Source organism: Macrobrachium rosenbergii, chromosome 6 (genome assembly GCF_040412425.1).
Source record: "Macrobrachium rosenbergii isolate ZJJX-2024 chromosome 6, ASM4041242v1, whole genome shotgun sequence".
Taxonomy (NCBI): domain Eukaryota; kingdom Metazoa; phylum Arthropoda; class Malacostraca; order Decapoda; family Palaemonidae; genus Macrobrachium; species Macrobrachium rosenbergii.
The window spans coordinates 10,961,793-10,977,705 of NC_089746.1; the positions used below are offsets into that span (position 1 = coordinate 10,961,793).

Consider the following 15,913-nt stretch of genomic DNA (forward strand, 5'->3'; position numbering starts at 1 on the left):
CCCAGTACATTAAGTAAGGGAAAGGAAGTTGGTGAACTGTAGCTCACTCTATAAAGTTCAATTAGTTCTAATGGAAATACACTGTGCAACTTGCCTGCAGTATCCTGAGACTTGTATCCCCAGTGGACTACTATACTTTAATTTCCTCAGCTCCAGAAAGTTCAGTTCTCAAAAATCAGGCAATGAGAACCAGGAGTATCAAACAACAGTTAACAAACGGGTCTCGGACATTATGTCACAACTACCTGAACTTTAAATAATACACTGTAGGGAGTAGTGCTATCAATGTACCTCATGTGGTACATTGTAAGCATTACTAATGAGTGAATGCTGTCCACCTTCAGCCATTGCTGTACCTTTTAGCCTTTTGCTTTACTGAATGTTGTCTATCTTCAGCCATTGCTGCACCTATCTTTTAGCCTTTTGCTTTACCTCCATTTCTGCTTCCTTGACAATCTTGTTGTCCAACCTCTGAGGTTTTCTCCTAATTCTACGTTTAGATCCTTGTACTTACCATATTTACTATATGAATTTCTTTATTTTACTGTCTAACCACTTAAACACCTCGCTGATGTAAATGTTGGATGCCTTAAACTGCCCAAGTGCTTGGCTTAACAGCCCTAATTTCATAAAATCAAATCAATTTAACACAATACAAAATTTCATGACAGTAAGGTAATGTCTGTACTGAAGTATGGAGGAAAAAAAAAAAAAAAAAAAGTATTACCACTTGTATGGAAAAGGAGAATTATACTACTGCACACTGTAACAACACTACTAAACTCTACAGGTGAAAGGAATCACACTGTTAAGGACCAGAACCTTACTTTGGTCGAAGGTCCAAAAGGCACTGAATAATAATCCAATCCCTGCAGTGGAACACTTAAGCCTCAGGAGCAATGAACTCCTCTCTACAAATTTTTAAAAGTGAATCCAGTCAACACTAAGTTGGCCTGATCTAGTTACAGTAGTCTAAGGCTGTTGACTTAGTATGTAAAAGCCAAGTTCTGGTTAAAAAGCCTTTTACAGGTAAATTAGAATTTGACCAAAAAATTTTCTGCACAGAAGCTTACCATGATAACTAGTAGAAAGATTTAAAAATCCCATCTCACTCACGAGGTGGTTGGTTAAGAATTCTATGTAAATTTTATGTAATATTGACAGAACCAATGACAATTTGGGAAAATCCATACACAACACAAGAATTTGACACAATTATGATGATGATGATGATTATTATTTTTTTTTATTATTATTATTATTATTATTATTATTATTATTAATTATTCAGTAAATGAAACCTATTCATATGGAACAAGCCCACGGGGGCCACCGACTTGAAATCCAATCTTCCAAAGAGAGTGGTGTTCATTACGAAGAAACAAGGAAGTAAAGGGAAACACAGAAAGAAGAGATACCACTTATAAAAAAGAATAAATTAATACATAAAAATGAATTAAAATGCAAGAAGAATACTATTAAGGTAGTAATGCATTGCATTTTTGCTTGAACTTCAAAAGTTCCAACTGCACAACATCATCTGGGAGGCTGTTTCACAGTTCAATGGTGTGAGGAATAAAGGACCTCTGGAACTGAGAAGTTCAACAGTGAGGCACATTTCCCGCATACCGAATTGGTGCTGCTGTTCAGCAAATCTGGTTGCTCAACAGATAGAGGGGTCAGGGATCAATGGTAAATGTGAAAGATCTCTCCTGAAATACAACTTCTGAAAAAGTGACAAACAAGAGACCATCTGTGGATGGTCCAAGTCATAACTGCTAATATTAGGAAACAGAAACCTACCACCACGAACCACTCTATCTAAAAAGACACAAATCTCTGGCAGAAGCAGAGACAAATCTCTGGCAGAAGCAAACATCCACACTGGAGAACAGTATCCCAGTAAAAGAAGTACAAAATTACCTAAAACAGGCTTTCATTGGATGCTTCTCAAAAGTTACACCTAGAATAGTTAAAGGTTCAGACTCATTCAGTAAGTTCCTTCAACCTGAAGGGGAGGATAGGGTGGGAAATCTGTATTAGCATATGAGATATGCTAATCAATAGTGTTTTTGTTTTACTGGAGTTCAGCCTCATACTCCAATGACTATACCATTCCCTGATCCAGTCTAAAAGTTCCAATTGAGGCTGAGGTAAGCTTCATTTCTCTCAAGTGGAGACTTTACTACACCCACAAGTGTTGCATCATCAACATACCGAACAATCTTGTTTTCCAGGCCAACAACTTGTATACACTAAAAATAACAGTGGACCAAGAACACTGCTCTGTGGAAATCCAGACACAATAGGTCTTGGTTCACTAAAGATCCCGTCCACTGCAACTCGCTGCTGCTTACCTGTAAGGAAATCTTGAAGTAACCCTAAAATATACCCACCCACTCCTAGATTCAGAAGTTTATAAATAAGTGCCTTGTGATTACTAAATTTAAATTAGCAATACAACCTATTTGAATTACTCTGCACCCAAAACCCTTATCAAGGTTCCCTCGCAAATGGCATGTCAAGTTTAAAAGAGCATCACAGGTACCTAAATGCTTCCTGTATGGATATTGACTATCAACTAGCAATCCTTTAGAGTCCAAGTACTTACATAATGGCTGAAAAGTAAGTTTTTCAGCAACTTTGGAGAACACTGGGAGAATAGAGCTTGGCCTTAGTTACTGCAACTTATCCATACAGAAGTTACTCTGAGTTCTAAAGCTATGACTTTCTCCAAAATTATCTTGAAACGCTGAACAGAAGTACAGTAGCAAGATTTGGCAAGTAAAAAGATGTAACACAGCATTCCTTTTTAAACTGTTAGCCTGCTCCAGTACTGAGTATTGGGAAGCAGGGGATAACTTCTTGAATTTCACTGCAAACCAATCCCCACATGTGAAGGGGGGTTGTTACTTAATGCTGGTGAACTACTCCAGATGGATAAACTGGAGCACAATGTTCAAAGTCCAAAAGAAATTGAGAGAAATAAGCGGTACAAAAGTATATGTCCTAGGATTACCCAGGAGAGATTGTGGATTGTGAAGTTGTTTGAGTTCCCAACAGCTCTTTAGATGTGCTATGCTACCACCTTAGGCACTAAAGATCAATCTGGCTCTGGAAGGTACAATTTTCAAAAAGAATAGTTTACCAACCAATAACTGTTTTTGTAAATGATGATGATGATGAGACATTACACAGGGAGAGGGGACTGTTAATTACAGAAATCTGGTCATGTTGAAATGAAGGCAGACATGCACCTGTGCAGGTGGATCTTGAGTGACTTAAAAACAAACCTCAGGATTCTATAAAATGATGTTTTTATAATAAAATAAAGTTTTATATATACTTACATAGTAATTACATAGCTATAGTTTCTACCTAGTTCGACAGTTAAAATCTGAAAATTTGCAGTAGTGACTCTTTTGTTTTGATGTAGGTAGGTAGTCCCACCCACTTTCGGGAAAGAGAGGAACAACTCAGCAAAGCACTTCAATTTTTTTGTTCCTAAATGACCATGCAAGGGGAGGAGGGTGGGTTCCCATTCTGTAATTACTTGGTAAGTATCATTCTGTAATTACTTGGTAAGTATATATAAAACTTTATTTTATCATAAAATGTTATTTTTATATAAGTAACTTACCAAGTAATTACATACCTGATTCCCACATTTGACAGGAGGTGGGATGTATGGACATCATCTACCCCAAAAAACATTAGTAAATGTAATGAATTTGAGAATATAAAATTTGCTAGTATTGAGACAATACTTGTTTCCTTACCTGTTAAGAGAGCTACTGCAGGAAGGTGCTGCCTCCGGTTGCCGCTCATCTTATCCGCAGCAGGGCAGCAGTATAGCTCAGAGTCGCCTGCTCCAAAAGTGGGAGCTTTAAGCGAAGGACCATTCCAATCGCTAGTTAAGCATAAAAAATTTGCCCCTGCCCTGGGTGCAATACTGTACTGTCAAAAAAGACAACCAGATAAACCTGCACTTATTATGTACACCAAAGATTAAAAACACCATCACCCATCCATTAAAAAACAAAACTGGTGGGTATCCAAGCACATAGTACCCCACTCTTCCCAAAAACTCAACGACTTATGTCAAGGCGTAGAGAATTAGGTTGGACACTTCCTACCCTTCGTCCCCTAGTACCATGCCAGCCACCAATAACAGACCTAGGGTTCTGCAATTATTAAAAACTCTTTCCACTTCTTTCAAGTAATGGAAAGCAAACACTGACTTGCACTTCCAATAAGTCGTTTGGAGAATGGAAGAGAGGGAGAAATTGTGCTTAAAAGCTAACGACGTAGCTACAGCTCTAATGCCGTGAGCTCTAACTTTAAGAATAGGAAGAAGTCCTTCTTCAATCTGAGAATGAACTTTCAAGAATGAGGTCCTTTAGAAAGAAAGAAAGGGCATTCTTCATAAGAGCCGCGAAGGGTCTTTGACTGAACACCACAGGCTACTGGCGGGTCCCCTTATTCTCTCAGTCTGATGCAGGTAAAACTTCAAAGCCCTTACTGGACAAGGAACTCTCTCTTCATCCTCGAAACCAAGCACTTCCACTAAATTCTTTATACGAAAAGAACGAGGCCATGGTTTAGACGGAGTCTCGTTCTTTGCAAGAACCCCAAGCACGAAGGAGCAAACCGCATCTCCTTGAGCGAATCTGACACTTGTCAATCGCCTGTATCTCACTGACTCTCTTAGCAGTGGCCAAGGCTAACAGGAAGAGGGGTCTTCTTTGTAAGATTCCTAAGAGATGTGGAATTAAGAGGTTCAAAGGCAGGGCTAGAGCCATTTTAGAACCACATCTAGCTTCCAAGATACTGGTTGCAAATCCCTTGTCTTACACATATCACATGATCTAAAAAGATCAGAAATATCCTGGTTAGCAGAAAGGTCCAGGCCCCTATGTTGGAACACTGAGCTAAGCATGGGCCTGTAACCTTTAATTGTAAACAGGGACGAACCTCTGGTGGTCCTCAGATAAAACAGGAATTCAGCGATTTCTGTTAAACACGTCTCAGAAGATGAGATGCCACTACTTCTGCACCAAGCGTGGAATATGGACCACTTATGTTGATAGACGCTGGTGGATGACTGGCATCTGCATCTCGCAATAGAGTCTGCAACTGCCTTTGAAAATCCCTTAGCACTGAGTAATTTCTTGACAGTCTGTAACCTGTCGGTGCTAGATTTGACAACCCTAGATGGAACTGTCTGAAGTGGGGTTGTCTGAGCAGATTGCGTTTTTGTGGTAGAAGCCTTGGAAAGTCTACCACATCTCCAGAGGATCTGGGAACCATTCCCTTAGAGGCCAGAATAGGGCTAATAGTGTCTTCGACACATTTTGGTGTGACCAGAACTTATTCAGGAACTCTTGTATCATCCCAAACGAAGGGAAGGCATACAGATCTTTGTTTGACCAGTCCTGTAACACGCCATCCATCAGCCATGCTGTATCCATCGCCCATGCTAAGGGGTCTGGAACTGGCAAACAAAAAAAAAAGGTAGACAATGATTTTTGGAAGTCACAAAGAGACCCAAAGTCGGAGTTCCCCACAGTCTCCAAAGATCCCACTCTGTGGGAATTACTTGATCGTGCCAGCTTAGCTGGTCTGCCAGGACATTCGTCTGCCTTGGATGAATCTTGTTGCTAGTTTCATCTGATTCTGGTTTGTCCAAAGTAGATGATCCCTTGCTGTCTCACAAAGGGAGAAGGAAATGTGTTTCCCCTTGCTTGCTTATGTAGGACAGCACTGTGGTATTGTCCAAATGGACTGCTACTGTCTTCCTGGAAACTCCCAAGACAAAGGCTTGCAATCCCAAATGAATTGCCTTTAACTCTTTCACATTTATGTGAAACCTCTGTTGATCTGATGACCACCTCCTGGAGACCTCCTTGTCTCCTGGGAGAGCTCCCCAGCCTAAGTCTGATGCATCTGCATAAAAGCTTAGGTCTGGGTTCTCGATGAGAAGGGACTTCCCTTCCAGCAGAGCTGGTGCTTCTTTATTTCGGGAGTTACAGGGAACACGAACGAGACTAGGTGATGTTTCCTGTCCCAGCTGGCTCGAAGAAAAAGCTGAAAAACTCTCGTGTAGCCTTCCCAGGGATATGGATTGCTCTATGAAGGCCAGAGTTCCTAGGAGACTCATCTATGGTTTTCAGACAAGATTCCACTCTCTTGGGGGATGGAAAAGCCCGAAAAGTTAGAGTTCACCTTCATCCCCAAATAAACTATCTCCTGAGGAGGAGCAAGTTGGGATTTCTGATGGTTGATGAGCAAACCTAGATTGTTGACTAGGCAAAGGGTCCAGTGAAGGTCTTCCATGCACTGAACCTTCGTTGGAGAGCGAAGGAGCCAATCATCTAGGTAGAGTGCGATGTTGATGCACCTGAGATGGAGCTACCCCAGGTAGCGAAAACGCGAGTAAAACCTTGAGGGGCCGTCGATAACCTGAAACATAGGGCTTGAAACTGGAAGACTAGGTCCTGGAAAATGAATCTGAGGTACTTCCTCGAATCTAGATGAACAGGGACGTGAAAGTACACATACTGCATATCTATTAAGACCATCCAGTCTCCTTGACGAATGGGTCTCCATTCTGAACTCTGTCTACTGAACAAAGGCACTCGGCGCACTTATGTCAAGGACCGGTCTCCATCCTCCCGATGGTTTGGGAACCACAAAGAGGAGATTGTAGAATCCCTCTGAATCTACATCCTCGACTACCTCTGCAGTCTTCTTGTTGAGAAAGGCAGAAACTTCCTCCGAGAGGGCCGCAAACCTCTCGGAGCCTAAGGAGTAAACGGTCAAGACGATAGGCTTCTTGACTAAAGGAGGTTTTTCCTTGAACGGGATAGCGTAGCCCTCCTTGAGCAATTGTACGATCCACTGTTCCGCCCCCATTTCGCTCCAATTTTCCCAGAATAGTTGGAGTCTGGCACCCACTGGAGCACGGAGGACTAGGTCTTTATTTTCTTGACGAGGAGCACGGAGGACTAGGTCTTTATTTTCTTGATGAGGGTCTCGATGCGGACTTCTTAACTGCTCGCGATGTAAAGCGAACATTGGAACGTGGTCTGGAAGTTCATGTTATCCCGCCACGAAAGGGATGAGGCTGTAGAGGAGAGGCCAACTTCCCACTAAACGAAGGAGGGTCCTTAGGACGTCTCGCTGACTGAGACAGAAGATCCTGGTTCAATTTTTTGTGTAGATGAGACACAATGTCATTAACTGTCGACTGCGGGAACAGAAAATCCTCCACCAAGGGAGAAAAAAGGAGAGCAGACTTCTGTGTTATAGTCACTCCTTTGGTGGTATATGAACACCATAACTCTCTTTTTTAAAACACCCAACATAAAAAGAGGCTAGTTCCCTAGAACTATCTCCACCGCCTTTATCGGCACAAGAGAGAACACCCAGAGCGTCTGAGACGAAGTCCTCAGGGAGAGAGGAACAGTCCTGTACTTCCGTGCCAAGGTGCCCACTGACCAATCCAAGAAATGTATTACTTCAAACACCTTGAAGAGGTTTCGAAGTAGAAGATCAATCTCTGCTGAAGAAAACATAACTAGCCGATGAAAAAGCCAATCTCCAAGAGGAATCAATCAAGCCAGAGAAGTCCCCCTGGGGGGAGGCAGCGGCTCCCAGGGAAGGAGCTTCTCCAGTGGCATAAGAAGAATAACTTCTATGTGAAAGACGGGCAGGAGGAAAGCTAAAAGAAGCCTTCCCTTGCTCTCTCTTGAATGAGAGCCAAGCATCTACTTCGCTGAGTGCCTTCCTAGTGGAAGTAGAGAGCACCTTCTTGGGCAGCCTGGAGTGTTCAGCAAGTTGACTGCTCACCAAGAAGGTGGACGGCGGAGAAGATGGGGCCGCAGTAAAACACGAAGGAGAGCCACATAAGCACAAAGAGACGAATCCTTTTCCACATCCTTATTTGACTCCTCTTCATTGGACGACACTGGAGAAAGAGATACGTCTGCAGCTGGCTTAGCAGTAGAAGGAGGCTTTTTCAAAAAAAGGTTAAAATGTCATCTAATCTCTGCTGGATGGGAGCCAAAGCTGGGTCCATTACTGAAGAAAAAGCCTGAAGTCCAGGGTTTGGCACCGACAAGACAGGGGCTGGCGCCGAGCATTAAGAGGAGAGAACTGCACTCAACGTATGTGAGAATGACCCATCATCCAGGGAGCATGACTCCGAAAGTTTCCAGTTCACTTGTGGGTTCCTCAACCAAGATCCGAGGTGTAAAGTAGAAGAGTAGGTCTTAGCTTAGAGGAAGAAGGGAGTTCCCTTCATCTATGTAAGTACAGGTAGTGCTCGAGTTACGATATTTCGACTTACGATAATTCGCTCTTACGATGGGGTTAGCAATTAATATCGATCGACAATATTTTGAAAATACATATTTTTAAATTTCGCGGGTGACTGGCGCGAGGCAACAACGTACAACCAGGCAGCGTATGGTGTATGCGATACGTTGGGCGAGAGGCTGGAATAGGTACATTAATTCAATGAGTCGACCTTGCTTGCTCTCGTTCTGCTGGAAGTTAAAATAGGCCAGTGTTCGTTTGCGATTTTTGTGCTTTTGTGAATACACCAAACTCTAAAACTCAAATTTAAATCACTATGTCTGCCAAACACCCAAGTGTGTCTCGTGCTGGTAGTGCGAAAAAGAAGAGGCAGTCTATCACTCTGGAGCAAAAAATGAAAATTATCAACCAGCGTGCCGCTGGAAAGCCAGTCATGGTAATCGCACGTGACGAGCATCTATCTCAGTCGACGGTATCCACCATCCTTAAAGACGAGAAACGGATAATGAACGCTATAAGGGCATCTGCTTCAGTTCATTCGACACTTATATCAAAGAAAAGGATAGGACCTTTGGAAGAAATGGAGCAGTTACTGGTCACGTGGATGGAGGACCAGATACAGAAGCGTATGCCACTCAGTCTCTTAACCATCCAAACAAAGGCTCGCATGCTTTTCGATGAACTGAAGAAAAATTATGATGATAACCACAACAAAAGTTTTGTAGCAAGTGCTGGATGGTTTCATCGTTTCAAGAACCGTCATAATTTTCATAGTGTGAAAATTAGCGGTGAAGCAGCAAGCGCTGACGCCGAAGGAGCCGCTAAATTCAAGGATATTCTGCAAAAGATCGTCATTGATGAAGGGTACTTGCCGGAGCAGATCTTTAATGTCGACGAAACAGGACTGTATTGGAAGCGTATGCCTCAACGGTCCTACATCCATAAAGAAGCAACAATGATGCCTGGGTTTAAGGCATACAAAGATCGACTGACTCTTCTGATTGGGGGAAATGTGGCTGGGTATAAACTTAAGCCACTCAAGATTTATCACTCCGAAAATCCAAGGGCATTAAAGAGAATCGACAAGCATACGCTTCCTGTGCATTACCGTCATAATAAGAAAGCATGGATGACTGCAATGCTGTTCAAGACTGGTTTGTGCGGTGCTTTATTCCAGAAGTGAAAGATTATTGTAGGAAAACAAAATCCCCTTCAAAATTCTGCTGATTCTAGACAATGCTCCCGGCCACCCTCAGAACATCGGAGATATTAATGAGAACGTAAAAGTTGTGTTTCTGCCACCAAACACAACTTCTCTCATACAACCCATGGATCAGGGCGCTGTCGCTACGTTCAAGGCCTATTATCTTCGGAACACGTTTGCTCAGGCTGTTCAGGCTACGGATAATGAGGAGAAAGATCTCAGGACTTTCTGGAAGGAATTCAATGTTCTAAACTCCATTATGAACATTGGAAAGGCTTGGAAGGAGGTAAAGAAAGAATGTATAAATGGGGTTTGGAAAAATCTGCTACAAGTGTATGTGAACTCATTCAAAGGTTTCAATAAAGATAAAGAAGTTGTGAAATTAATAAAAAGATTGTGACACTTGGGAGAAGTTTAGATTTAGAAATTGATGAAGAAGACATCCAAGATCTTTTAGATGAGCAAGATGTAGAGCTTACGGCAGAAGATTTAATTGCGCTTGCAGAAGAGAGAAAAAGAGCAGACGAGGAAGAAGAAATTGAAGAAGAGCCAGAGCGAAAGTTTACGACAAGAGCACTAGCAGAGGTTTTTGCCTCATTTGAACATGGACTGAAACTTTTGAGTGAAATGGATGGGAACATGGAACGGTTTGCTAAAGTTAAAAGAGCACATCAAGACACTGTTGCATGTTACCAAGTCATTTATGAAGAACGAAAAAACGCACTATGCAACCGACAATGGAACACTTCTTTAAGAGAACAACTCCAGTGGCATCGCCTTCTGCCTCCCCTACCCCCACCCGCACCCTTCCCGACATTTGAGCCTCGATCCCCTTCATCTCTTAATTTTGAAACACCTGAACTAACAGAAGAAATACTATCTGAAGAGGAGCGAGTTGATGATCCTGAAGCTTTATCATCCTCCTCCTCTTCCGATTTTTAGTTATCCGTAGCCATGAACAGCCTGACACCGTTCACGTGAATTACGTGTGCGGCCGACGACGGACCAAATCTTGGTGAGTACCCCTTACAGTACAGTCTGATTCTTTTTCTTGTTATTCAATTTCTTTTTATACTGAATTATCATAAGTCAATCTGCATTGAATCTGCAGAATTAGCTGGTATTAATAATTACCACTCTACCATATATGTATAGAATATACCGTAGGCTAGCTACTGTTTACGTTATCTGATTACCATACTGTACGCTATCCTAACTCTGGTTAGTTTTATTCAATTTCCCTTTATACTGAATTATCATAAGTCAATCTGCATTGAACCTGCAGAATTAGCTGACATTAATAATTACTATACTGTATATGTATAGAGTATACTGTGTAGTGTAGGCTAGGCTAGCATATATGTATACATGGTACTGATTACCCTTGTGTAGGCTAGGCTATATTCGACTTACGATTATTTCAACAAACGATGGGTTTTTTGGAACCTAACCCCATCGTAACTCAAGCACTACCTGTACAGACACCATTACAGGTCTGACTTTAATCTGGGGCTATGGTAAAAAAGGTGGTGTCCAACTGTGTTACCCTGTACCAGTTGTAACCAAAGTACTTTGGTCACGACAGTCATTCCAAGTCAAGACTGAAGTCCAGAAAAAGAGGTCAAACGAAGAGGAGAGAGGACTGGTGAGAAGACATAAAATGCTGCAGAGAGGACAAAGCAAAGATCCCTGAACAGAGAAAACCCTATCTTGGAAGACAAGCCTTCTGGTTCATCTCCACTGTAGACAACCAAGTGATCTTGTAAAGCACTGTGCAGCGTCATGGACATTGCAAACCAACTGCCGACTCTGCAGGCTTGATAGCCATGCAGACACTTGGAAATCCCACAGGCTCGGCGATACCTCGTATAGACCACAAAATTCTGTGGTAAGACATAGTCGTCCACAGGCCAGCCACAAGCCTTAAACAGAGAAAAACAAGCTCATGAGTGGACACTGAGTATTGAGCGAGAGAAGGCGCCGCCTGGCAAAGGGGACTGGTGCCGACTACTTGGAAGCTGGAGCCAGGCATTCCATCAGGAACTAGTGCCCTAGAAAGAGCAACAGTGTTTTCTAATGAAAAAACCCTGGATGCCAAGTGAAAATTGTGGAAGGCTTCACAAATTGCATGCCATGCTTGTGCAGGGGCCATGCTAATTTTTCTACATCATTCTAATTAGAATATGTACTGCTGAAGCAAGTACTTCAGACACTGGGCACCTGGAGGGGGCCACTGGGAGCTCCAGGGAACACTGGACAAACACTTGACACCAAAAAAGAGGCATCAGCCTAGCAGGCTGAAGACCGGTGCTCTGGAAGACGACCGTTTCAAGTGATGCTCACACAATGCACTGAAACACTACGCTTTCATCAAGAAGCCTTTCAGTGGCTGTCTGTCGATACCTGGATTACAGGATCGACTGAGGGACAACTACCTGGGAGCAAACCCCCTCAGACTCTCTTGGACCACCAGTATGTCTCCTCCAAGGAGAAGGGGAGTATAAGACAGGGACTTTAGGTCTAGGATATCCAATGGGCCAGATAGCCGCCTCTTCTACTACACCTCCATGAAGAAGCCTTTTCAGTGGCTGTCTGTCGACACCTGGGAATATGCAACAGGTTCGACCGAGGGGCAACTACCCAGGGGGAAATCCCCTCGGACTCCCTTGGACCACCAGTATGTCTTCTCCCAGGAGGAGGGAAGTATGACAGGGACTTTAGGTCTAGGATATCTGATGGGCCGGATAGCAGCCTACTCTACTAAACCTCCATGAAGACGCCTTTTCAGTGAATATCTGTCGATACCTAGGAATATGCAACAGATTCGACCGAGGGGACAATTACCTGGGATAAATCCCACCAGCCTCCCTTGGACATTCAGTATGACTTCTCCCAAGTGAAAAGGAGTATGACAGTGACTTAAGGTCTAGGAGAACCGGCGGGCCGGATAACTACCTCCACTGCACAACACTCACTTTGCAAGGTTAATTTTCTGTTCACCCAGACACAAGGCTGGTAATGGTATGGGAAGGAAGCTAGGGAGCCAGGCGCAGACGCAAGTAGATAAACACATAGGGCTAGCAGGAGAGAAAAAGAGTATGCCTGGCTGTCTGCTACATTTGAGCGCACTTGGGCGTTTGGGTGCTTATGGCTGCTTTGGGGCGCCTGGCTGCACAGAGCACAAGTTGGTGCCAGATGGCAGGACCGCCCGTGGGAGCTCTGGCGCTTTTGGCTGCTCAGAGCACGATTTGGCGCCAAATGGTAGATGGTGCCACTGGGCACCATCTAGTGCTCGTAGCATGAGCTGGCATCAGGCTAGTGGGTGCTTCTGGGTACTAGAAGTGTGGAACATTCATGATCTGCACATCAACCTAGATGCGTATCATCCTTGCACAGGAGACATGAGAAGCTTCTCAGAAAATGTTACAACTTAGTAAATGTACTGCTGAAGCGAGTACTCTACACAATACACTGCCAAAGCAAATATAGTACTGGGACCGATTCTTGGCCAGTGATAAAGTATTGAATATTACTTGTTACATGTTGACACTTATCTAGGTCCCACACCACTTCCAAAGTGCTCGCAGGGCCTCCATTAACAAATTAAAAGTTTATTCATCATATGTATTGCCCTGAGCGTGCATCATCACACTGCATGTTCATATTCACTTTGATATTCCATACCACAGCATTGATAAACAAAAAAGTTTAAAGTTCCTTTTTTTTTCTGAAACTTCAAATCCTCAAACTGCCTCAGCTCAAGAGGAAGCTTGCTATATAATCTAGAAGCTGCGTATTAAGCACCCTTCTCTCCTTACTACTTTCTGCCCTTACACTTTCAATTCTCTGCAAAGGAAAATGCGAGGGTTAAGATAATATTGTTTACAGACAGCTGGCAAGTATACTAGGTTTGGTAAACATAAAAGGCAAATCTTTGGTCTAAAGAAATGACGAAACATTCAAGAATTACTATTATGGCAATTATACAACGATGGCTTGCGAATAGTCTACGCCCTGTAAACCCCATCGATGTAAAGTTTGGACTAAAGGAATGGCGTAAGATGCAAGAACTACTTTTCAGGGCAAAACTACATCGGCAGCTTGCAAGTAGCCTAGGCAAAAATAGTTTTGCCTGGATTAGCCTAAAAAATTATGAAACATTCAAGAATTACCTTTAAAGCAATTATATTGGCGGCTTGCGAGTGCCTATCCCCGGAAATCACCTTTTAAAAATTAACCCTTAAACGCCGAGCCTCTATTTACAAAAGTGTCTGCCGTATGCCGGCGGCATTCGGGAGTTAGCACCGAAGTGGAAAAAAAGTTTTTTTTTCATAAAATCACATGCTTAGTTTTTAAGATTAAGAGTTCATTTTTGGCTCCTTTTTTTGTCATTGCCTGAAGTTTAGTATGCAACCATCAGAAATGAAGAAAAATATCATTATCATATATAAATATTAGAATATAAGACAGCGCGAAAAAAAATTTCATATATAATTGTATACAAATCGCGCTGTGAGCAAAACGGTTAAAGCTAATGAGTTATTTTTTTTTGTTGTATTGTAAACTAAATTGCGATGATTTTGGTATATAACAAATTGTAAAACGATCAAAGCAACACAGAGAAAATATCACAAAATGATGCATGAATTCGTAACACACGGACGTGAAAAAGTTTTTTTCAAAAATTCACCATAAATCGAAATATTGTGCAAGAGACTTCCCATTTGTTGCAAAATGAAGGTAATTGATTGAATATTACTAGATTGTAAGTGTTTTAGCTTACAATTGCAGTTTTTTACCATTTCGGTAGAGTTAAAGTTGACTGAAGGTCAAATTTTTTCTATTTATCGTGATTTATAAGAAAATATTTCAGAACTGATAAAAGCTACAACCATGAGTTATTTTTTGTTATATTCTACATGAAATTGCACACATTTTCATGTATAACACTTTATGTAACGCCTAATAGAAAACGATGCGAAAATTACGACAAGGTGACTAAAGAAATTCTGAGATTTTCAGCAGAGTTACAGCGTGGAGGTATGGAAAAAGTTTTTTTCAAAAATTCACCATAAATCGAAATATTGTGCTAGAGACTTCCCATTTGTTGCAAAATGAAGGTAAATGATTGAATGTTACTAGAATGTAAGAGTTTTAGCTTACAATTGCATTTTTCGATCCATTTCGGTCAAGTCAAAGTTGACCGTAGGTTGAAATTTTGGCACTTATCGTGATTTATATGAAAATATTTCAAAACTGATAAAAGCTACAACCATGAGTTATTTTTTGTTGTATTCTACATGAAATTGCACACATTTTCATATATAAAACTTTATGTAATGCCTAATAGAAAACTGTGCAAAAATTACGACAGTGACTAAAGAATTTATGAGATTGTAAGAGCCTGACGCCGTCTCTTCCAAACACGTGTGTGTTCATCGTCCATCAGAGTGGCAAGACGTTTGGCGTCTTCACAAACAGAAACATACACAGTTTGATACAGAAGATTTGTTGGAACATTATGAGTACATGATTAGAATGCTTGCATGGCAATGCAAGTAGTGGTGATTGTACATACATCAAGACAACAATGGTTAGGGAGAAACAGACGGAAATATTGTATGGTTGAAATCGCGCTCCTTTAGAGAAAGGAAACGAGATGCTCTTGTTGTCTTGTCCACTCTGATGGACGACGAACACACGAACAAACACGTGTTTGGAAGAGACGGCGTCAGGCTCTTACAAGATTTTCAGCAGTTAAGTCAGATGTAAGGAAAAGGTTTCTTCAAAAATTCACCATAAATCGAAATATTGTGCTAGAGACTTCTTGTTTGTTGCAAAATGAAGGTAAATGATTGAATATTACTAGAATATAAGAGGTTTAGCTTACAATTGCATTTTTCGACCATTTCGGTCGAGTCAAAGTTGACCGAAGGTTGAAATTTTAAAATTGATAAAAGCTACAACCATAGAGTTATTTTGTGTTGTATTCTACATGAAATTGCACACATTTTCATATATAAAACTTTATGTAACTGCTAATAGAAAACAGTGCAAAAATTACGACAAAGTGACTAAAAAATTTGAGATTTTCAGCAGAGTTTGGGCGGACATAAGGAAAAAGTTTTTTTTCAAAAATTCACCATAAATTGACATATTGTGGTAGAGACTTCTCGTTTGTTGCAAAATGAAGGTAAATGATTGAATATTACTAGAATGTAAGAGTTTTAGCTTACAATTGCATTTTTCTACCATTTTGGTCGAGTCAAAGTCGACCGAAGGCTGAAATTTTGGCACTTATCATGATTTATATGAAAATATGTCAAAATTGATAAAAGCTACAACCATGAGTTATTTTTTCTTGTATTCTACATGAAATTGCACACATTT

The 15,913-nt window shown here is 41.5% G+C and overlaps 1 protein-coding gene and 1 non-coding gene across 2 annotated transcripts in view; both read right to left on the minus strand.

Annotated features, from left to right (window-relative positions):
- ND-MLRQ (NADH dehydrogenase (ubiquinone) MLRQ subunit) overlaps positions 1 to 15,913 on the minus strand; it is a 49,334-nt gene that overhangs the window by 707 nt on the left and 32,714 nt on the right. The window lies entirely within an intron of this gene.
- On the minus strand, positions 11,625 to 11,727 carry LOC136839872 (U6 spliceosomal RNA). The gene has a single exon (XR_010853477.1). It is a non-coding gene; the product is annotated as a U6 spliceosomal RNA (small nuclear RNA).